This window comes from Culex pipiens, chromosome 3 (assembly GCF_016801865.2).
Source record: "Culex pipiens pallens isolate TS chromosome 3, TS_CPP_V2, whole genome shotgun sequence".
Classification (NCBI taxonomy): domain Eukaryota; kingdom Metazoa; phylum Arthropoda; class Insecta; order Diptera; family Culicidae; genus Culex; species Culex pipiens.
The window spans coordinates 28,042,180-28,067,935 of record NC_068939.1 but is presented as its reverse complement, the minus strand read 5'-3'; the positions used below and the strand labels follow the sequence as shown (position 1 = coordinate 28,067,935).

At 33.4% G+C, this 25,756-nt stretch overlaps 1 protein-coding gene across 3 annotated transcripts in view; it reads left to right on the top strand.

Moving 5' to 3' along the window:
• The first annotated feature begins 2,210 nt into the window (after window positions 1-2,210).
• The window catches only part of LOC120425745 (talin-2), a 105,549-nt gene continuing 82,003 nt past the window's right edge, over window positions 2,211-25,756 (top strand). For 2 of the 3 annotated variants that reach the window (XM_039590400.2, XM_039590396.2), the window contains exon 1: window positions 11,673-12,512. The gene's annotated coding sequence lies outside the window, so the exon portion shown is untranslated. Of the gene's footprint in view, window positions 2,347-11,672; window positions 12,513-25,756 lie in introns of those variants that run through there. The other variant, XM_039590390.2, reaches the window with a different exon arrangement.

Here is a 25,756-nt window from a genome sequence, read left to right as displayed (position 1 = left end):
ATTCCTGTGGTCTTCCAAATACATGATTTTGGTATGATTTCATGGTATTTTACCATCTATTACTGGGCAACCAAGAGCACATTTTGGTCGCTGGCACAAGAAATACCTAAATTTGGTATTTTCATACCATTTTTAGTGCAACAGTTGCAGTTAGTGAAAAAACGGAAATGATCCATATGCAACAGTCAAATCTACTCACCTGATCATTCCATGTTGTTCTTAGTGATATTCTTCACCACATCGAATGCATTTGTCATTGATGAACGGCCTGTGCTTGAAGTTCTTGAAGATTCTAAAAAATAACAAGATTGAAAAATAAGTGTTATTAAAATGAAACTGGATTGAAATTCACCAAAATGTTATAATCTGTCGATTAACTCGTTTTTCAAAGTATTTGGTTATCCCAACTTAGAGAAATTTCAACGTTTAAAAAAAAATCTTAGTGGGTATATAAAAAAAATGTAAAATCAGCTTTAACACTTTTGGGTTTCAAGTCATTTTAGCGCAAAATTAATTATCTCATCAAAATTTATAAAAAAAAATCCCATAGTTTCAGAGGAATTTGATGAAACCTTTCAATACCAAAATGTGGTATCCTGCCTTATAAATTTTTCCACAATGTCAAGTCATTTCTTTAGGGGGTATATCAAAAATGTTTGAAATCAAGTTTGAAATTTCCGGTTTTCAATGAAAGCATTCGCTTTGAGACATCATTTTAGCGCAAAATTAATTATTTTGTCAAAATTGGTCAAAATTTTCCCATAGTTTCAGAGGAATTTGATAGAACACTTTAATACCAAAATAATACCAAAATGTGCAATCCTGACTTAGAAAATTTTCCACAATTTCAAGTCATTTCTTTTGGGGTTTATATCAAAAATGTTTAAAATCAAGTTTGAAATTTCCGGTTTTCAATGAAAGCATTCGCTTTCACCCTGACCTGACTTAGAAAATTTTTCACAATTTCAAGTCATTTCTTTAGGGGCTATATCAAAAATGTTTAAAATCAAGTTTGAAATTTCCGGTTTTCAATGAAAGCATTCGCTTTGAGACATCATTTTAGCGCAAAATTATTTATTTTGTCAAAATTGGTCAAAATTTTCCCATAGTTTCAGAGGAATTACCAATACCAAAATTTGGTATTGATACCAGAGAAAGGTATTATTACGCATTTCCCTTGTTATTTACCCATGCTCGGGTATGGTCCCTTGGAAAGAGCTGTCAAGTAGAAACTTTTCTGTCAAGAAGGACCGCGAGATAAATTTTCCAAAATTGATTTGAAAATCCATTTTGAATCCTTTGCGGTCGTACAAAGTGTCATTGTACTCAGAAAAATAAGCTTTATTGTTGTGAACAATAATATCACAAATTAAAGCTTCATTTTAGGACCCAATTTTCCAAAGAATCCAAAAATGCATTCAGTTTCCCGTTTCGAAATCATTTTCATTGAGAAAATCATGACACTTTAAGGATATCAAAATAATGCAATTCATCAACATTTGCTTAATTATAGTTAACTAAATTTTGAAACTTTTAAAAAAAAACATAAAAGCTGCTTTTTGAATTATTTCTCTAATACGGTCAATATGATTCCATACCATTCCGTACGTATTTGATTTGGAATATTAAAAAAATAGGAATAGCAACGAAAATTCTCTGTTTGTTCCAGGATATTTATGGAATCATTCAATAACTTTAATTGTAACCATGTTGCTCTTGTTTTATAAAACAAGTTTGATTTTTAAATAAAACATCATGTTCGTCTACCTCTGAATAGAGTGCACCCACACCTTAACATCTCCCTTGCTAAACCCTCGTTCAGCCGACTTCTGTTCCATTGAGAAGCGCTGACAGTGACGTTCCTCGGTGTTATCGATTTTGACATTTCTCTTCTATCCACTTGATTCATAATTTGACACTAACACAAACTATTCTGCGGCTCTCTTGCTTTCGCTCTCATTGATCCAGGCAGTAAATCTGCGCATGCTTCCATCACTGTATAAAGAGAGCGAGAGAGCATTTGGCACACAACCTCAGGCTAGCAAATGTAAATATACTCACGTTGATTACTTCAGCGTTGCGGCGCTTTTGTGCGTGTATTGAATGGAAAAAAAGTAAACATCACACACCAAACCAACGTGGCTGCCAGTGTGTGCGAAGGAGGTTCACGGTAGTCATGAGGACTGCAGAGAAGATCTCGCTCTCTCTCCGCGAGTGAGGCTGTGTGCGAGGCCTGACTTTCTGTGATGAGTGTGTGTACATGTCAGTTTTAGGGCGTTTTGTGTCAAAAGTGCTAATTTTTACGTGTTTTTCCCTGCGAAAAAGCCCTATGGCTCGGTAAAAAAGGTACGTGCGAGTTTTTAAAGGTATAATCTAGCGAAAGTGGTTGAATTCGCGGCCAGAAACGATCGAGGTGGGCGAAAATCCGGCCGGAACGGCTGCATCTGGCCGCGGAAGGACGGCTCAGACGACGATTGCTGAAATAACATTGAGCCGCCATTTTTTCCTGTCTCTTTCGGCTGTGTGGCCAGAGTGTATATCACCTACTTGCTCATACGATTTTTCGCACTGCTGAGCTGGGTTTGGTGTTTTTTTTTGCTTAGTGTGTAAGAAATGATAAAAATGTTAAAAATAAATATTATTTTTTTGCTCGGACGGAGGGGTGGTTCTGCTGGAATACGCTTACGTAAATTCAATTAGCCAGAAAATTGTTTATCGAAGTTTGAGACAAATACACAACGAAAGCACAATATGCAGAATATACGGTATATCTCCGTTGTGTTCCTTATTTGGCAAATGAGACATAAGTTGCAGCTTCCATTGGAATCGACAGGGTTTGAGCTCGGGTCAACCAGTTTCGATTTGAAAATAAGAATTTCAGCTGCTTGATCTGTCTGTGAGATCTCAAGGACGTCCGGCCCCACGAATCTAATAAGAAATCTGGCACTACTGTCAAGAACGCCGCACATATGTTTAAATTTAGTTGTAACTCTCGACCATCGTGGATCCAGCGGAAGTGGAGAGTGATTCATAATTCGATGTACGTAATGAGATGACGATAAAACTCTGCCTCGATGGCACACGACCAAATGGCAGTCGGGACCTTCTTGGTAGCGTTGCCAACTTATGTTAGAGAGAATTTAATACAAATATTAAACTTCTTAGAACTTGAATACATCTGGCTATACGCACCTCTACGGGTCTTCTTAAATGTTGCACCGCTAGTGCAGCGTGGTCGAACGTTATGTTTACATTAAAATGATCCTACAAATAGATGCTTACTTAGTATGTTCTGTGTTCATCGTAAAACTCGTAGCGACTTGAAATCTGTAAAGCGACTTGTTTCATGATATGGAGTAATTTGACAATTTTCGAACGTCTAACTCAACGGTTGTATTAGAACCGGTAGACACTTACACTTGATGAATCACCCCAATTTAAAGGCAAAAAGCGACGCTCTTTTGCTGACGTCCTGTGTTCACGTCGCCTTAGTCGTCGGTTTACTCGGGATGAAAATAACAAAAAAAGAGTAAATATACTAAATAAAACGCTCAATGAAACATCACCGTCTCGTACATTAGCAGCGTATAGTCGCACTTTTGCGGTACAGGAGGATGCTAATTTTGGCCGAATATGAAATCATCTGGTTGTATTTTTAGAACCCATTGGGAGGGAAAAGCCAAATGGACGCTGGTACTATACTGGGGAAGCTTTTGAATTGGTCAGCATGGCATGTACAATGTACATTTATGAAAGTTTTGTAGATTCATCTAGTTACTTAATGTTTTTACATGTCTAGAGTCTTTAAAAGGTCATATAAACAATAGGATTTCCTGTGTTGCTTATGAGAATTTTTTTGTACAGATAAAGAAGTTATGTTAGTATACACTAAATCTGAAGATTTTCAATGTGCTCTTAGAAATCTTCGAGCTGTCAAAAACCATTGAGAAAATCGAAAAATTGCAAAATGATCGCAAAAAAAACAAACTGATGGTGAATTTACATTGAAAGTTTTTGTTATACCCGGACAGACGGTAATAACAAAATTCATGCCATTCCAATAACAAATACTGTTAAAATAACAAAAAGTGTTATGGAATATTCTTGAAAAATCATTTTTTGTATAAGGGTTTAATAACCGTTTATGTTATCATAACAAAATTTGTTATTGGTATGATATTGGTTGTAAGCCTAAACAACTTTGGAATAACATTTTTTGTTATGGAAGAAAACCTCCAACTGTTGTTGGGATGATCGGATTAGTTGTTAAAATAACAAAAAATAATAACAAAGATTTGTTCGAAGAATAACTAAAAATGTTATAAGTCTGTTATTACAATAACAATCCAATAAAAAAAAATCATAGCGGTGAATAACAAATCTTGTTATAAATAACAGAAAATGATATTGGCTTAGTATTTTCAAATATCAAAAAATGTTATTCCCAAGTTATTTCCGTCTGCTCGGGTAGATTCCAATTTCGCATCTAAAAATGAAGAAATTTTTTTTAACAACTTTTTTTTATGTTTTCAAAAATAGAAAGAAAAAAAAGCAGCGCAGCTCAATATTTTGCTGGGTTATAGCTTATAAGTTTTGATCTAAAAATTTGTTTAAAAAAAAAATAAACTCCTCCCTCCAAAGGCCACCCCATACTCAATCAGAAATCGGTACCGCTCATCGGCATAAAGGAGGTATTAGACTATATTAAACAATCCAACAAACTCGTTTTTTTGACAGTTTGCTTGTTTTATTTGTTTGCAGAAACGTCATGGCCTATTTACAATCACTTTGCTTAGAAAATTGCACTTAGCTTAGGTATTTGAATCAATGGAAAAGTAATCAAATTAGAAACTTCACGTATGGTTTGGAAAATATCAAAACCTACGGTAAGTTGACGTTTCCATATCAAAGGTAAAAAAAACAACTGCATAGCAACGTTTTTTTAAGTTGTTCTAGATGACGGCCGTAAGATGCGTACTTTTCTTAATAACTTATCTATTTTACTTAACTCAACTATCCTAAGCTAAGTGATTGTAGATAGGCCATCAGCCTGCATACATTTTGCATTGATTGTGAGTTTGGCGAACTGTCTAACACGACAAAGTGCGAGTTCGTTTGTTCGCTTGTCATAGTCTAATAACTGCTTGAGGTTACGTGCTTTTCTCTTAATTGCGATAAGGTCACTATTTATAGCTTCAACATAATTTATTTTACAGTACAGTTTTGTTTGGGGAAAAATATTTCATGCATGTGTATCCAGGTTAAATGTAACAAATATATTAAATGTTTGTATCCACTTATAAACAGGAATTCTAGACTTTGTCTCAAGAATAAACTGTTAATTTATAAACAAATTTTCAGACCTGCCATGCTTTATGCTGTGCCGATCTGGACAAGCTGTTGCCTAACCAGGAAGAAAAAACTTCAGAGGATTCAGAACAAAATTCTGAAAATGATTCTGAAACTTCCTCCCTGGTTCAGCACCAGTGAACTTCATCAATTAGCCGAAGTTGACACTTTGGATGTTATGTCCAATAAGATAATTGATGCATTTCGACAAAAATCATTGCAGTCTTCAGTTGCATTGATCCGCTCTTTATATAGTTTATAAGTTAGTTTTAAGGTATCCCTTTTCCCTCCTACATTTGAAATCACTGAATAGCGAAAGCTACAATATTTCATGAATAAATAAAAGTTGCTAGTATTTAAAATTGAGGTGAAAAGTCATCGATTGTGATTGGACACTCAATAATATTTTAACTGAATGAATGTAAATGGAAGAGAAAATCTAAATAAATATAAATTAAAAAAAAAAAAAAAAATTTCATGCATGTGTAATACGCCAAAACTTGTGGCGAATTCCAAAGATGATTCGTGTATACCATTCTGGGAAACTCCGAATGAAATCAACGAACTTGAAGCTGTTCTTAGATCATGAACGATATGTAACAAATTCATTGGAGTTGCCATAATTCATGATATCATTTTTCATGTAACTATAACGTCACGTCACGCCGATCTCAAACTGTGGGATCACCAATTGGCCAATATCCACGATTTCGTGCCAGCCCTCAGCGGCCACGACTTGAATCATAAAATCAACGCCAACGCCTCGACACCTCTACCTGCCCCAGAGGGCCTCTGGAGTTCGTGGGAGTTTCACGACCTTCCCCAACGTTTACGACCGCACGGCAAAGTGGGGGGCCCCACAACGACCTCGGAAGGAATTTAATTTCGCCCCACATTTGGGAGAGCTTCACGCGAAATTCCACCTAACCAGTCGCGCGCAAATTAGTTCGCTTCCAGTGAGTTCACTTTCGATATGTCAGCAATGGCCGCGGAATAAGCCGGCCGTACTCTCGACGCGTCTGAGACAACAAGTGAGTGTGGTTGCGGAATTTAGCGCCGCGCCCGTCTCTCTCCAGCCCAGCTTCCTCCTGTGTGGCCTTGCGTTGCGCCCACCCCGCCAGATCTGATGATCTGGATCGAGTGTCGAGAGGAAAAGTCAACTCCATTCATAACCGACCGGTGGTGTTCAGAGCAAGTTCCATATGTTACCCCGCAGCGTGTGTGTGGAGTCCGTTGGAAAGTGGTTCACAAGCGTCTTGTTCGCGATTTGTACGGGGAAAATAAATTAAGATTGAACAAGTGAGCGAAAAAAAAAGTCAGCAACGTGGCCCTGCCAAGGCGAACCGGTTGTCCAAAGAGTGCCTCCAAGTCTGGCCGGGGCCACTTTCCACGACCGAGTCAAGAGCCAAGTCCGCGAAGAGTCCCGAGTGCATATTTTATGATTGCATTTATCAGAGATGCACGCACACACACGTGGGCACCCTTACATGACGCCGTGATTACCGGTTATTTGGCCAAAGTAACAGGTAGCCGGATTGCGTGTGATGGTCACCACTGTGCGGCAGAGGTGAAAATTGCTACCTTGCAATCCGCAATCCGGTTGCACTCTAAACGGGAGGGTTGGTTTCTCTAATGCGAAGTTTATGGGGAAATTTTAGGGTATTAGCTTCACCCGTTGATTTATTTCGGAATTGATGCGGGCTCGAATTAGCAACGGTATAATTTATTTATTATTTTGAAGGAGGTATTGCGGTAGTGTATAATTTTGTCATGGATTCGTGAAATGAGTTCAAATTTAGAGGTATGGACAAATATCATTTGCAATGTTTAATTTTTGAATGCGGCTGGTTTTAAAGCTGTTATTTTGTTTTGTACATAGTTTCTATAAAACTTTTTGATTTCATATGCAGATATGATCAACGATCATCCTACAATATCTGACTTGACCCAATGGAATGTTCTTCACTTGCTCAATTAATTCTCCTTCGAACCAGTAAACTCTTAACCTCTTTGAATTGATGCAAGAGTTAATACATTTGAATTTGTGCAAGAGTTAAGGGGTTACATACATGTAAAGCGGCAAAAATGTCAGAGGATGGTTTGCGCACACACTTAAACTTTTTTGTTTTCAAGGCATTAAAATATACATTTTCATCTATTAACAAAACAAATTTGAAGATATTTGGTTGTGTCTTGGCCGAGATATAGCTACTTGAAGTTAGCAGTTTCAAAAAACGGGTGCCACGATATCTCAACATTGCTTCGACCAAATCGGCTCAAAATTTTGGTGAAGACTCGTTAAACCGGTCCCGTGTGCATGACGAAGGCCGATTTTCAAAAAGTTTATTTAAAAAAAAGATAAAAATATTTTTCTGTTTTTCATATAAAAAATCGCCAGTTTTTGATTTTTGTAATTTTTGAAAATTCAAAATTTCAAAATCGGGCTTCGTCATGCACACGGGACATATCTTGGGAGTCTTCACCCAAAATTTCAGCCAATTTGGTCCGTCCCATCTCGAGATATCGTGGCACCCGTAAATCAACTTGGTGTTCAGAGAAAAACGCTCAGAAAGTTAGACAGTTGGCTTTGCGCATGGCAAAATTCTGAGCTTAAATCGTCTCTAACTCAGTTAAATCATGAAATATCTTCATGAAACTTTTAGGAGTGATTGAAAATCATCAGTGGATTTAATAAATTTTCTGTAATATGAAATTTTGTGATTTTCTACATGTATGTAACCCCTTAATACAATTAACTTAAAAGTAAAAAAAAAACAAATTTGAAGTTAAAAATTTACGATTTTGGCCAAAATGTAACAGAACTCTCAAAATTTCAAAGATCGTTTTTAGATGCAAAATCAATTTTGCAATCTAAAAGGGCTTGAAATATTTTGTTTCTATTTTTGTTATCATTTTTTAATGTTAAAAATAAGTGTTTTTGCCTAAAAAGTTTATTTTTTCAGCAATGAAAATCGAACCAACAATTTTCAAGAAAACGATAGTTGATTTAATGTAGGCTACACTCAGGACTGTCAGGTCAAAATTGAAAATATATGGCCAAGTACCTATGGGAGCATCCATAAACCACGTGGACACTTTTTTGCAAATCTCAACATCCCAAAAATAAAACAAAAATATGTTTTGTATGAAGCGTGGACAATTGCAAAACCCCCCACTCCCCCCCCCCCCTCTAAGGTGTCCACGTGGTGAATGGTCCCTATATAAAATCTTGAAAAATCTGACAGACAAAAATTTAACAATTATGAATGGGGTATATATTGTATTGACCGAGCCACGTAGCCCAGTGGTAACGCTTCCGCCTGGTAAGCGGTAGATCAGGGTTCAAATCCCGGCTCGGACCATCACAACTGGTGATCTTTTCCCTTCTGGATTCGATTGCTTAGTAAAGGGAAAGTAGTGTATCGTCACAAACTGGACCTTATCAAGACACCTTAGGAAGACAACCTATGGAATGTTAACATTAACCTTAACATGTTAACATTAAGTTAATTAATAAACTGTCACTGAATCCGCTTTGTAAATGCCGGCCCCGATACTCTAAACGGGTGTTCCCCTCAGGAACAGGGAAAGATTTACTTATATATTGTATTATATTGAAATTAAATCAAATATTTACTTTTTTTCGATTTTGTATTTAGCGCGTTACTTTTGTTTAAAAAGTTTTCAAAATTTGCAATAATGAAAAATCTGGTTATATCTAGAACAGAGATTGATATGTCTTTATTCTGGTTGACACTTGGAAAATCTGGCACTTCCAGATTTATCTGGCAACCTGGCAACCTTAGTTACACTGAGAAAAAATTCATTTTCACAAAAATTTAAAATTTATAGGTCTGTATCTCAGCAACCACCGGTCCACCAACAAAGTAAAAAAAACTTGGTCAATTTCCACAGTTTTTTGGCTATAATCCTGCTCGGAAAATGAACTATTTATAAGAACTTCGTAGACCCACCTTCATGTATACATATCGACTCAGAAAACTTAGCAAATGTATGTATGTGTGGGCCCCATTGATTGAGTTTTATACAGTTTGAAGTTTCGATAAGTACCGTAAACCGGGGTGACTTTGATAGGATTTCAATTTGTTTTTTGAATATTTTCCAACAGGTAAGGTTTTTCTCAAGATTATTATTTTTAAAACATGTACTGGGGTAGGCCACACAAAGTCCAGTGCTATTTTGGAAAAAAAGTTTTTTCAATAGTGTTTAGAAAAATAGTTACGTTAAAAACTCTTAGTTTAAATTCCGGGGTGACTTTGATAGTCATATTTTTTCTTGTTAAAATCATATTTAAGATGTTCAAACTTTATTTGTACGTTAAATGTACCATCACTAAGGTTGCTGATACAGTTTTTAAGAAAAAAATCACTGTTTATAATGAGTTAACTAACTTTATAAGCTTTTTAATAAAATACATATAAATTTTAGGTAAAATTGTTAAAAAGTCGGAATTTTGCCTGAAATTTGTTAAAACTAGTTTTGTTCATAAAATTATCGATTTATATTGCATTTTATATGAATTCAAAACACGAATCACAAGTTTTCACATTTGACATGAATTTTTTTCAACTGAAATTGCCTATAAATTTTGAGATTTTTGTTAAGGCTGGTACAAATATTTTTAAAAGTTTTTGTCACCCCCCCCCTTCAAAATTGGCCCGAAAAATCAGGGGGCAAAAAAAATATTTTTACAATAAACTTCAAAATTTCAATGAAAATTCAAGTGCAACCAGCTGAAATCAAATTAAAATACATTCTTCTGCGTTTAAAATCATTTTTAGCATGTTTGGGTTTATTAAAAAATATTAAGATTTTTTGAAAATTTTCGATGCAAAATCTTTTTTTTCGATACAATTTTTGTTTTTGTCAGATCTTAGATTTTTTGAAAACTAATGATTGCAAAACAACTGTACTAGTGTAAAATGCATTTTAAAACACTTTTTTCATTTAAATGTGAAGACTATGGCTTGTTATTTAAATTATTATATTTTTTTATTTTTTTGCCCCCCCCTTGACCTCGGCCAGGGCCGAGGGACAAAAACTTTTTTAAATATTTGCATCGGCCTAAGCTGTGTTTCAAAAACACATATTATTTATTATTTACAAAGTTATTTAACCTTCTCCTAGTGGAAAATTTTCCAAAGAATCCGAAAATGCATTCCGTTTTCCGATTCAAAATCATGTTCATTGAGAAAATCATGACACTTTGAGAAGTTTAAAATAATGACTTTCATCAACATTTTCTTAACTATAGTTGACTAACTTTTTGAACTTTTCAAAATTTTATGAAAAGTTCTTTTTGAAGTACTTTGAACACTTCTCTACCACGGTCAGTATGATTCTAAACCATTCCGTACGTTTTTTAATTGTACTTTTCATTTTGCGGAAAAATCGCAAACCTATCAAAGTCACCCCGGCTATCAAAGTCACCCCGTTTTACGGTAGTTCAAAAGTATCCTGATGTAAGAAAAGTGGCAAGAAATAGACTCAAATACCATCATAGTTGGATAGGATAGGATCTGGATGTATCCATCATCCGACATATGGTTGGATAGGTAATTGAGAGACTTTCCAACGAGTCTAAAATTTCGAAGATCTGGCAATCCTGTCTCAAGTTATGACCACTTAAGTGATATTTAAATATTTCTTTTGATATGTATTTTTTTGCTGTGCAAAACTATATTTTTGAATTGGTTATGGAATGATTTTGTTTTTTTTTTATGCTCGTTTAAAATTATTTGGCATTTTTTCCATTCCCAGAAAATCGACGAATACTTTTTGATGATCTGGAAACACTGTCAAATGTTATGAGCACTTAGGTTAAAAATTTTGATGTTTTACAGGCAAGAAATTGTAAATTTGGATGGATCTAACTAACAGGAATAAATTTATTTACATCGTTGGACAGATGTTTGAAAAACTTTTCCAATAAGTCATAAAATGAGATGATCTGGCAACACTGTTCCGAAATCTCGACTCTTAAGGCCAAATTGTATTATACAGTCTCGAAAATTAAAGACATACCTTCTGAAAATTACAGATTGCAGTTTAAAATATTTCAAGAAAGACTATGAATGTAATTTTGAACACGTTCATTTTTCGATAAATTTTCCCACATGTTTTCGTCAGTAAAAAATCGAACCCTCACATCATCTCTGCTACTGACTGACTCAATCAAACTGCTCGAAATCAAGAGGCAAGTTATGCTCTCATCGTCATCGTCGTCACCCACTGAGCTGAGCAACAACTGTAGCTTCGAGTTGAGCGCGGCGCACTGGCTCAAACGCTGCTCAGTAACTGTCCGTACGTACCGCTAGTCGCGCGCGATTTTCTGCGAGCTCCGTCATTCGTCCGCGACTTAAGTCCGAAACCGACCCACACGAATCGAATCCGTGGGCAGCAGTGGTGTAATTAGCTGCAGGTGATTCTTGCGTTGCAGAAGGTGCACTTTTTTGGGGAGAATTGTGCGAAGGAAGTTCTTAAAGGCTCTTATCACCCTTATAGTGCAAACTTCCCTCGAGTTGTTTCAACAGTTGGTTCGTTCGTTAAGCGATATCGCAGACCTACCCCTATCTCTGCAAGTCGACTTAAGTCGAGTCTTGGGTTGTGCGATATCGACGGGGTGACGTCATGTCTTGGCGTTGAGGAGGAGTTGTGTTTGTGTTTCAGGGTGTTCTTTGTGTGATTTGCAGGTTGTTTTTCGATTCCCTACTGGTGTATCTCTCTGTTGAAGTGTTGTGTTTGTTTTATTACTGTGAAGCAAATTAGCTGGTTTTCGGCAAACCCGTTCTGAAATTGTTTTTTTTCGGTGTCCCTGAAGCCAATCGTATCGAAAAGTGATGAAAATTTCGACCAGTGCCAGTGGAAATACACATATTTCAAAATTATAAAAATATATAAGCGAAGATCAAGTCCGAAGTGGCAACATTCGGTTCTGGTGAGACAAATCAAACCACCTACACACGGCTCGATTTGCCCACGTCTTCTTCGCTAGTTCGAGATCTGCGGAAAGCAAAGCCGACCAACGCAACAACGTTTCTCAAAGGTGATCGTCGGTTGGGAGTTGCTACTGCTGCTGGCTGAACCAAAATTAAAATTGGACCAAAACGGCCGGAAAATTTCCCCACACCCCGCGACTCACTGTAAGTTGTCGATTGCAGCAATTCTTCTCCGATTCAACCTCTGGGTCGGATAGTTGTTTTGTTTTGTGGAAATATCCACAACCACATGTGCCGGCGACTGAACCACCCAAAAGTCGATTGGAGGAAAATTATCGATTTTCCACACCGTTTCGGCTTTTCACGGACCCATCATTAGCTGCAACCGTTTTCTCGGCGGGCGATGTGCGCCGTTCATTCGTTCCGTCAATCTGGACGTGGTAATTATCGGTTGCGGGTTAATGGTGGATCAACAGCGGGAAAAAGGGTTCACTATTGGGCGGGCTACCTTACGGATGATGATGGTTGTAGGTTGTAGCACACGTTTCGAACGTTATGGCACGCGCATTTCCTGTGCTCTCCCCAGGGGAGTGTCGATTGTTGTTTTTTGTTTTTCTTACAAGCAATTTGCTGGTTCCGTATTGTTCTGTGAGGTTTTTTTTATCTGTCAAGATCCGATTTGCTTCAAGCTACAAGAATCATAAAAGTGAGATAATTTTCTCAGCTGCTGTATTTTTTTTCCAAATACTTTTTACAATTTATATTTCAACTTAACAAGATTATTGCAATCAACCCTATATTGCTCTTTTTGATTCTGCTCGTATTTAACAAAATCACCAAATCACCTTTCTTTTGCAATTAAAAAACGAAGTGGACTTCATAGCTGTCGGCCATTATTGCTAGTACCAACCACTAGTGTCTTCCTTTTATCTACAACAGTGTTTCTCAACCGGTGAGGAATTCCCCCCTGGGGGGGAATTTGGCCATTCTAGGGGGGAATGACGGTTCAATAGAAATTCAATGTCTTTATCTGACAAATTCTTTGCAACTTTCAGTTTCTTTGATTAGTAATAACAACATTTGTTTTTTCCCAAAAAATAATTATTAAAGTTTCAATTTCTGTTAATTTTGACATTTCTTGGAACAATAAAATGTTTTTTTAGATATTCCTCAGACATTTGTATTTTTTTGGACACAAGAAATTTTTTTGAGACTGAGTTTTTTTTGCAGGTTTATATGAGATTATTGTACACTTTTTAACAAGAACAATTTTTTGAAAAATAATTGGAAAATGAAAAAAAGTTTTTCAAATATTATTTAAGATTGTTTGAGTTCTTCACTTTTTTGAGGGTAATTTGTCTTCTGCCGCAGACAATTAAATTTTTTTTTATATTTATAAATTTTTTATAATTGTATTTATTCATTCTAATTTAAACGAAAAGAAGACTAGAATAGTGGCTTTTCTTGTTCAAGAAAAAAATATCAAATAAACAAACAATCAATCAAATTCAAACCTGCGAAATTGTCAAAATGACTGTAAGTTTAAAAAAAACGTTTTCAAATACCTACTAAAGTTTATTGCGTATTTTACACTTTAATTTGTTATGAAAATTGTAATCTATTTGCAAACATAAAAAAATGTAATTATATTTGTGCATTGAAACCAATAAATTAAAAATAAGGGAGGGGGAGGGGGGGGGGATGAAGTTATTGCAAATCAGTCAAGGGGGGAATGGATCGCAAAAGGTTGAGAAACACTGCTTTAGACATCTAAAAGACCACTTTTTGCTATGCTTAACAAAGCGAAAAATATATGGTTGAGCAGCAATTTTTTAAACTATATTAAAAAATATGGTCGAAATAAATCACTGTCATTTTAGAAGAAAAATCGGATATAACATCCTTATTATACAACTTGAGCTCTTTTCAAATGTTAGTCCTGAATTTAAAATTCTGCTTGTATTTTTATCGGAAAAATCCGAAAATTTGGATCAAACTCAGTTTCTTAAATAAATTTATAGGGAATTTTCTGAACCTTTCTAGAAAAAAATCCAGACTTGAGCAACTATTGCAACGCTAATTACACAGTTCAACAAAAAGTCAAATGTTTCTTGTCTCTGAGACGAGAATATGTGTTCCTAGTAGATTTTTGCCTGCTGAATCCGAATTCGGGTCCAGAATTGCTCCAAATGGTCCCAATTTTAAGATACACCCGTTTGAAATGCTAGTTTAGGCCAAAATTTGCTACTTTGTCGACTATTTTACATAATACAAATAAACCAATGCATGTATCTTAAAGTTCACGTTCTCCCCTTTCTGAAACACCCCTGGTTTTTAAAATTTGATTGTTTCTACGCATATTTAAAGCCATTTTAAAATTAGAATTTGACTTGCATGCAAGTTGGAAAAATTTGAATGAGAACCAACTGAAAATATAATTTTGAAATGGCTATAAATATGCGTAGAAACAATCAAATTTGAAAAACCAGGGGTGTTTTTAAGAAAGGGGAAAACGTGAACTTTAAGACACATGTATTGGTTTATTTGTTTATTCAATAGTTCTTTTGTAAAATAGTCGACAAAGTAGCTAATTTTGGCCTAAACTAACATTTCAAACGGGTGTATCTCAAAATTGGGACCATTTGGAGCAATTCTGGACCCGGATTCGGATTCAGCAGGCAAAATTCTACTAGGAACACATATACTCGTCTCAGAGACAAAATCTTGTTGGACTGTGTTATTTAAAGACTTTTTTCTTTTTTTATTTTTTTCTAAAATATGTTTTATCCAAAAAATGGTAGCACTGCCAAATATTATTTGCCCTTCCTAGGTTGTCTTTTTTATTCCTTAAAAAAACATAATTAATGTTTTGCACAAACTATTTCTTTTGTATTTAAATGTGAAATAAAATATTAGTATATTTTAGAATGTATCTATTTTTCCCGAACTGTCCTTACCTAATTCCACAACATTGTCGAAGACAACAAATTTATCAGAAATTACGTCCTTAAGATACAGCTGCTTGAATACTTTTTTGTAGACAACAGCTGTTAAATTTGTTTTTATTTTTTAAATTTGGTCATTGCGAAGGCTTTTTTGGAAAGTAACTCAAAAGGAAGAAATGATTTTTCTTCCACCTGTCTCTGAATTATTTCTTCAAAATTGAGACTCTTTTAGTGTTTTGTGACTCGAATTGGTTTTTTTGTTGCAAATTTTACGCTGTTTTTGCATAATTGATTTTTTTTCCATCGTCAATTCTTTGCACATTAATTTATGCGAGTAATCTATATTCCGTTTTTTGTGACTTGCTTTAGCAAACCTTTTTGTTTTCGTATCCACTTTCGTCAATTTGTCGAGTTGTCAACAACCAATGCGAATGCGCTGCCAGTCAAATTCAAATCCAAGCCAACTTTTGCACTGCACCGTCAAACGGTAGTTTGCTGATTTATCATTTTGCGCGCGCGTAACTTCGCGCTGGTCCGTGCCGAAACCCAAACCAAGTCGCGCGACGCGTAGCGTTGGAATTCCGGGCGTTCAAGCGTGGTTTGTTATCTCGTTTTGCTTGGAATTTGTAGACACTCGTAAAACGCAACCACTTTGCTTCAAGTTTTAGATCTCGACGTCACCACCTAGTCGCGGATCTTTCGTTCGCAGATGACTAACGACCTGGTTCAAAGAACCTCAAAAATAAACAATCAATGATTCAGCAGCTTAGAGCTGGCACTAGACGAAGTAAGTGTGCCAGGAGATGAGCTAGAAATAAAGAAAAAAGTTCAATGCCAGTGTCTTGTCTAAGGGGCAGACAAGGGTGACGAAGTGTGTGGCGTCAAGTGACTAACTAAATCGTGATTACTATTAATAGTAAACTGATGGGAAATAAGAAAAAAAGCTGCCCAAGAAGAATTGGTAATGACTTTCGAGCCATTTCTGACACAGTTGTTTGGTACGGATTCGGCATAGAACAATGATGAATGCAAACACCGTGCTGAACCATCAATTGACAACTCAATAAAGAAGGGCGATTCTCTATGGCGATGGGCAGCGTGCGCATATTGTGAATAGTTAATTTATGATCAGTCAATTGACGACGCGGTATATATGGCACCAATATAGTTGAGTTTTGTGGCGCACACGAGCCTGCAAACAATAATAATTTTTATTGTTTGTTGTTTTATGATTTCCCAACGACAATTGAACAAACGAACCGAATTGATTTTATCGCCAACGTGAAATATTTGCTGAGAATTCTAATGCATCAGAAGATGGAAAAAACTTGCAGGTCTTCAAGTTTTTTTTGTGAATAAATATTTTATAAAATTCCGAATATCAAGATTATCAAGAAAATAAACTAGTTGCAAGCATAAACTTTACGTTTAAATGCAATGATCCGTTCTCATAAAACTGTGAATCAAGTTTCACTATCACCACCAAGGATCATCAAACCACTGTGGAGGATATTTAATTTCACTTGAAAGTGCCTTCCTGATCACAAATGCTGAACTGCGTAAACAACATTTCGTCACGATGGCGCACCATAAGATTGAGTTCTGCAGTAAAATGCCTGCACCATCGCCAGATCTGATTGTAAATTACGCGGAATCTTGCCTGGTGCCTGCTGTTTGCAGATCAAATTTTAAGAATTCGGTTATAACATTTTAAAAGGGCACGTTTTAAATATGTTATACAGCAAAACAAAAGTAATAATTCAGCTGCATGTAAAATGCCCGGATGTAAAATAAATTTTGCATTCTTTTATGAACATTTATGTAATATTACATGCAAAAATGTGTAGTTTATCAGTATGGTAATCTTGTTCCTTTCCAATCTCTAATGGTTTGATTTTGTTGTGTGCGGAAAAACTGTACATTTAGCTTCTAACGATTTTCTCATTTTTCTGTATTTCTAGATTAAATTTTCAAAACAACCTATCCCTCATGGGTTTCCTATGCAGATAGGACCTTTTGAAAATTTAATCGAGATTTAATTGTCAAACTTTCCTTACAGAATCGCTGACAATTCACCACTTTTCCTTCATCAGAAATCAATGGAAAGCCTAAACCACTTGAGACATCGCACAGAGCCAGCTTGGATGTCTGAGGAGGGAGTCTCTCTCTCTTTCACTCGCTCGAAACGCGATAGTGTTTATCTTGCTGTCACATAAAGCAAACATGTATCAAGTCACGGGCTTGAAGGATGTTTGTCGATTACGACAGACAGCCGGACATGATGGAGTAGAGAGAGACAAATAATTTGCACGATATTGAAATGGCCTGTGAGCTTGACCCGACCCGGCTCGCAAATGGCTCTGTGACATTCGTTTGAAATGCAATTTATGGTGTCATAAAGACGCGATACCGCGCGCGAGAATACCTTGAACCAAGCGGGGCGCCACTCTCTGGGTAGATTAGTCTGCGAACTATTCTACCTGGTGCCGCCGCCAGCCCGGCTTAGTTTCTCCACCTTGGAAAGCGCGATAAGCTTATCGTAAAGAGACTTCGATTAAACGGCTTACTACATCTCTGGCAGACACGTCGCCGAGGAGACACCACCGGTAGTAGCCAGAAGGTGGTTTAGTATTAGTGGTTGATTCTGGGATTTATTCAACCATAACTGTCAGTAACGAGCGCGTGCGACCGCTTGAAATGTCTGCCGCTCGCACATTTGTCAGATTTTGAGATCACTTTTACTCGGGCGTCACATGGCCACACCAAGATTTGCTGGGACTGGTCAAAATTCAAGAAAAGAGCCGAGACTTGATGGTAGCTGAGAGGTAGAGCACAACCTTGTTTCTAAATTCAACCCAGTTCAAAGAATCATCTCTGCGGTAATTTTAACGCAGTAGGCTTGACTGCTTTGACGTTTGTGATGTTTCAATGCATTGACACGCAAGGGAGCACTACAAATGTTAATAATTGACAAGAAGAATGCTAGGCGTCAACTAACCTGAAGCATTGTCCAGAATTCCCTTGGCTGATTGGATAAGATTTCGATTAAAAACTTGATGAATTATAACTAGTATACGATTTTAGAAACATTTTCAACCACTGTCCAACTTGGACGCGGTGTCCGATTGATGTTTGGGGCATTTTCCTTTGCCAAGTTAGTCGCTAAAAATAGCAGCCCCTGTCCGCCGGTCAAAGCGTCATGAATTTGGTAAGCCAGAAACGGTGTGCTACAATGTGTAAACATTTCCCTGCTTTTGGCTTCTTTTTCATCACACTTTTTTTCGCTCTCTATTTTTTCTCGATGACCACAACTTCAAGGGGAAAACCCCGAGATTGCGTCGCGACGCCACCGCCAACAGTTGGTTTGAATTTTGTTGACTTACTTTATACCTCGCGCTGAACGTTTTCATTCATAACTTATCGTCGCGGAGTGATATCACCTTTGCATACTCGGCTGCGACGCCAGCGGCTCAGAAACAAACTACTCCATTCATAGTGGCGCGCGCCTCTGCAAAAATAACTGAACTTGGCCCCCCTCGCGGCGGCGTATTCAGCGGATCTTGCTACGTTCTCGCGAGTGGCTCGGCAAAATTGTCATTGATCGCACAGCCCACAACAAAATTTCCTGAACGAGTTCAACAAAACCTGCTGTGCTAATCGAGAGAGCGGGAAAAGTCTACGGGTCCGCCAAGATCAACTTTGTAGAGTCAAGTGGGTGCTGCGTGATTTTAAACAAAAAATAGGTTATTTGAGGTGCAAAATTTACCTCCAATCCGGTCAAACCATCTCATCTGGTCGGGCTTATAAATATTCCGATCGAGCACCAATCGAACGCGTATGTATCGGAAAGCGAGTTTCAGTTTCAGTTTTGATGGTGGCAGAGCCAATATGGTTCCGTCGATGACCAAGTTGGATCGAGATCTAGGCGTAGGTTGGCACATTGGATCCCTCTATACGAGGGGGTGGTCCATCGGTAGAAACAAAAGTTTAATCTTTTAAATGAGTAACTATTTGAATTATAATTTTAGGTAATCTTTATTTTATTATTTAAGCAAATGAAAATTTAATATAATTTTTGAATTTTGTACTTGTGCTGCCATACCACGTCAAATAATTAAGATTTAATAAAAAAAACAAAAATATTTTTCCCAGATCGATTAAACCAAGCATGGTGCTATTAGTTGATGTACCTGAATCCGTTTACCATTTGGATATGATACTAGTAGAGCAAATTTTAAAATAGTGTTTAAAAAAAATATCCGTGTTTCAATTGATTTGTTCTGGTATTCATCCATTAAAGTTGTAGAACATTGATATAAAAATTCCTTCATAAAATACAGATTTTAAAAAATTACAAAAAAAACAGATTTGTGTAAAAGGCTTATTTTGTAGAGAATTGCTCGTTGAAATATTCGAATAAAATAAGTTAGCCACTAATAATGACAAATTATTGTAAATTATGTAAGTATTTTACATATTTTTAATCTGAATCTGATCTGAAATCAGGAAAAAACGTAAATTTTCAGTACAAACAGAAAAAAATCTAGATATTTCATTAAATGTTAACAGTAGCAAAACTTCGATAATATATCAATTTGTGATGAATACCTTTTGTTTAAAACTTTTTGAAATTATGTTTGATTTTTTTTTATCACGCTTGAGGGAAAAAAATTAAAACAATTAATAGGATTTCATTCTGTTTATAAAATATTATTAATTTGGTGAAAATTGTCTTGAGATTTGTATTTTTAAGACATGGACTGTTGTAAGGCACAAAATGTCGGTGACTTTGATAGTCACTGTGTTTCCTTCAAATTTTAGCCAAAAAGTGTGCAAATTGAATTAATTACGTCAATTGATCATTAGTAAAGCTACATTTAATGCTTTATTTAAAAAAAAAACTATTCAATGTTCAGTGTTCAGCGTGTTTACTTTGTTCATTAACTTTCAAAAAAAACAAGTATTTCAATTTTAGGTCCAGTTAATTGTTAGTTCCATGTTTTGAAAAATAAAAACGTTACTTAATCCACCTTTAAGTGGTTGGTGCCTTCCTCGCATATTTTTTTATATTCAAAATATCTGAGATCCGGCTTCAAAAAAAGTTTATTAAAAACACTAAAGTACTTATAACTATTGATAGGGTTGTCAGATCTTCAATCTTTTGGGCTCGTTGGAAAGGTCTTTTGATTACCTATCCAACGATGAATCGCATGATAGATCCGGACAACTTTTTTTATCAAAATATTTGAGATCCGGCCTCAAAAAAGTTTATAAATAACTCTTAAGTGCTCATAACTTTTGATGGGGTTGTCAGATCTTCAATCTTTTGAACGCGTTGGGTAGGTCTTTCAAATACAACAATATATAGCATGACGGGTTTTCTTACAAAAACCACCCTTTTTTATAATATTTCAAACTCTAGCCAAATCGTTTTTTTAGCATAACTTTTGAAGTACTTTTCTAAACTTAATAATATTAACTAGGGTCTTGTGAGACCAAAACGGTCCAAATCGGTTCAGCCTGTCCGGAGATAATCGTGTGCATATTTTTCGGTGCACGGACTTACATCCAGACACACGCACAGACATTTGTTCAGAATTTGATTCTGAGTCGATAGGTATACGTGAAGGTGGGTCTACGAAGAAAATAAAGAAGTCCATTTTTCGAGTGATTTTATAGTCTTTCCTCATTGAGGTGAGGAAGACAAAAATTGTTAGAATTTAATATCTTCATTGAAAATATAAATTGTTGTCACCAAAACCAATTTTATAGCATGATTTTTTCTTCAAATTAAAAAAAAAACTTGTTCTTATGAAAATAATTGAAATATTTGAATATAATTTTGAATTCTGTTTCAATAACACTTGTTGCAAGTTCAAGGTGTTATTGAGACGAATTTTAAATGTTGCTTAAAAATGTCCGTAACAATGTTCCGGTTCGAATTTATTGAGAAAAATATTTAAATAATCTTCAAAATAACGTATAAAATTTTTCAAAAGTTGTAAACAACTTCTTGAGGTACTTCAAACACTTCTCTGCCAAGTCAAATTGCTTTTAAACAAAATTGACTTGGCAGAAAAGTAGTTCACAAAAAAAAAATGATATTTTCGGAAACTCAACATTTTGAAGGAAAAATGTTTTTAATACAATATTATCAATTAAAGTTGTCTTTAAATGATTATAATTTAAAATAATCTTCATAGAGAAAATATTTCTTTTTTTAATATTTTTGCTACCTTTCAAAAGAATCTCGAATTTACATGGAAATAAACATAGAGCGGACAAATTTATAACAATTTGTTTTCAGTACAATGGGGTCTCATTTGAACAGATTTTTGTTAAGTTATTTTTTGTAAACAAAATCTTTTTATGCCATCTGACGTCTTGTAACATTTATAAATGAACAGGACGACATAAACAGATTTGCATTGGCCTAACTAAGATAATCTATTTTATAAGGCTGGTACACATTTTATTTAAAGTTTTTCTCACGACCCCTCCCCCCCCCCCCCCCCAAAGTTGGCTCGAAAATCCAGGGGGCAAAAAATTTTTTTTTTCAAAAAACTTCTAAATTTCCATTGAAATTTAAGTGCAATCAGTGCAATGGGACTATGGTTTGTTTGTTCAATTATTATTTTTTTTTATTTTATCAAGACACCTTAGGACAGGGGTGCTCAAAGTTATTCAGGGTTGTTACGGAAAAGTCGAAAAAAAATCCGCGCCAGATCCGCGCCGACCCCAAAACCCAATCTGCGCGAAATCCGCGCCATATAAAAAAAATCGCGACAAACATGGAAGAGAGTAACATAATGAATAAAATTTTGATCAGTTGTGGATTCATATCCCACCTGCACCAAGTGGAACCTTTTCTGCCGTTTCTGAAACAATATTATCATTTTTTGTAACACTTTAAATATCGTTGCTTTAAAAACAAATTCAGGAAAAAAAATGAAATTCAAAAATTTAAAACCCTAAAATAAATAACCAAATTATAAAATCTAGGGATTTTGTACTTGATAATTCTCACCAAAATTTTACTCTGGAAAATCGAAACACGAAATTTATTTTATAAATCGAAACACGAAATTTATTTTACTTTCTCTAAACTATAATTATGACTCCGAAAATGAATCGTAGTTATTTAACAATTTAATAATTTAATAATTTAATAATTTAATAATTTAATAATTTAATATTTTAATAATTTAATAATTTAATAATTTAATAATTTAATAATTTAATAATTTAATAATTTAATAATTTAATAATTTAATAATTTAATAATTTAATAATTTAATAATTTAATAATTTAATAATTTAATAATTTAATAATTTAATAATTTAATAATTTAATAATTTAATAATTTAATAATTTAATAATTTAATAATTTAATAATTTAATAATTTAATAATTTAATAATTTAATAATTTAATAATTTAATAATTTAATAATTTAATAATTTAATAATTTAATAATTAAATAATTTAATAATTTAATATTTTAATAATTTAATAATTTAATAATTTAATAATTTAATAATTTAATAATTTAATAATTTAATAATTTAATAATTTAATAATTTAATAATTTAATAATTTAATAATTTAATAATTTAATAATTTAATAATTTAATAATTTAATAATTTAATAATTTAATAATTTAATAATTTAATAATTTAATAATTTAATAATTTAATAATTTAATAATTTAATAATTTAATAATTTAATAATTTAATAATTTAATAATTTAATAATTTAATAATTTAATAATTTAATAATTTAATAATTTAATAATTTAATAATTTAATAATTTAATAATTTAATAATTTAATAATTTAATAATTTAATAATTTAATAATTTAATAATTTAATAATTTAATAATTTAATAATTTAATAATTTAATAATTTAATAATTTAATAATTTAATAATTTAATAATTTAATAATTTAATAATTTAATAATTTAATAATTTAATAATTTAATAATTTAATAATTTAATAATTTAATAATTTAATAATTTAATAATTTAATAATTTAATAATTTAATAATTTAATAATTTAATAATTTAATAATTTAATAATTTAATAATTTAATAATTTAATAATTTAATAATTTAATAATTTAATAATTTAATAATTTAATAATTTAATAATTTAATAATTTAATAATTTAATAATTTAATAATTTAATAATTTAATAACTTAATAATTTAATAATTTAATAATTTAATAATTTAATAATTTAATAATTTAATAATTTAATAATTTAATAATTTAATAATTTAATAATTTAATAATTTAATAATTTAATAACTTAATAATTTAATAATTTAATAATTTAATAATTTAATAATTTAATAATTCAATAATTTAGTAATTTTATAATTTAATAATTCAATAATTCAAAAATTAAAAATTTAATAATTTTATAATTTAATAACGTAAAAACTTTCTTAAAAAATTAAGAATTTAAGAATTTAAAAAAATCCATGTTAATTTTTTTTTTAATTTTTCAATGTGAGAATTCATATTTTTTTTATGTTTTTGAGTCTGCAAGTTTTGGCAATTTAAATTTATGAATTCTATTTTTTTGTATAATTGAATATGTAAATTCTGAAATTTTCAATTTTAGACGGAGATTTTAGCATATTGCTAAGTGGATTTCGTCATGTTTTGATAATTGGGATTAGAACCAATTCTATCTAGTAAATCAAAGTGGCAACAGAATCTTTCAATTTTTAATAAACCACAAATTGCAAAATTTAAGTTTAAGATTGAAAAAACTTAAAAAATCTAAAAAGATCTAAAGCTTTTTGAAATTCTGTAATTTTTCGAATTTTGAAATTGTAATTAATATGCTCACTCAATATTTATTGTTTGCTATATTAAAAAATGCCTTGGAAACTTTGGATTCCTGTACCGATCAAAAAAAAATCAAAGGGTTAAATCCAATCCGGAACATACCCTAAGAATCATTTATGTACATCCTTATGTTTAAATCTACGGAAAAAGTTTAAAATATGAGTCAGAAGATAAAAATTAAATGCATCATGTGAATAATTATAGAAAAATATGTAAACCAGGTCAGCAAATGTTAACAAAAATTATAAGTTGTAATGTTATGTAAAATTTATATAAGAAATCCTAATACATTTTTAAAAATAAACGCTCCTTGAAGATTATTTTGAAGATTCGTATTAAGAAAAAAAAAAACAATGAATAATTTTCAGAAGAAAATTTTCTTCATTAACAACTTCTTAGAAATTGATGTTTTTGCACTCAAAGAAAGAGATTGAATTTATTTAATTGCTTATAATATTTCCTTTGTAACTTGAAAGAAATTCTATCTTTCTCAATTATTTTATTTATGAAAATTGCTATCCGCGCGAAATCCGCGCCTGAACAAAATTAGCCAATAAATCCGCGCCAGATCCGCGCGATACGCGCCATCCGCGCCATCCGCGCGATCCGCGCCGTCCGTAACAACCCTGGTTATTGAATGGCGGGCCAAATTTGATGCTCACGTGAGCTTGCGGGCCAAATGTGAAAAAATGCTTATTTTATTAACTGAAATCACGTTATGATTTAACATTAAAACTGAAAAATACATGTATCAGCTGAAGTTTTTTTTTTAAAATTAGAGATATTTTTTGACATTATCATTTCAATATTATAGAACAAAAACTTACATTTTTCCAACAAATTTGTTTATTTAAATCTACTGTATCAAAAGTAAGCAAAAAAAAAATTCTTGAGCTTTTCATTTCAATATTCATGCCTCAACATACATTGAAATCAGGTTATACAATATGCTTATAACAAGTTTATAATCACAGTCTGGCCAAAGCCGAGGGATGGTTGAAAAGTTTGTGGCTGAAGATAATCGTAATTTCACAAATATAATAAAAGCACTTGTGTTTTCATTGATTTTTTTAAACATATTTTAAAAATTACAATAATGGAGTAGTTTTTTTTTGTATAATGCTATCGTTGCTAATTGATTTTTCAATAAATATTCCTCCAATTCAATAAATTTTGGTCTGCTTGGACCAGAAGTTAGGCACGCAGATTCGTAACCCAGATGTCACTTGTGTGAATACGGGAGTAGAAACCTTCTTCTACTAAATAATAGTAGTTTTATATTATAAAAAAAACATATAAGGTTATCAAAAAAGAATAAACTAAACCTTAATTTTCAAGAATTGTAAAATCACTTTACTGATGGGTCAAAGGGCCATTTCACATGATCATTCAAAACGGGTCCGCGGGCCACAAAAAACCACCTCGCGGGCCACATTTGGCCCGCGGGCCATACTTTGGTCACCCCTGCCTTAGGAAGACAACCTATGGAATCTTAATATTAACCTTAACATGTTAACATTAAGTTGATTAATAAACTGTCACTGAATCCGCTTTGTAATGCCGGCCCCGATACTCTTCACGGGTGTTCCCCTCAGGAACAGGAAAATATTTTTTTATACTGTGTTGTGATTGAATTGA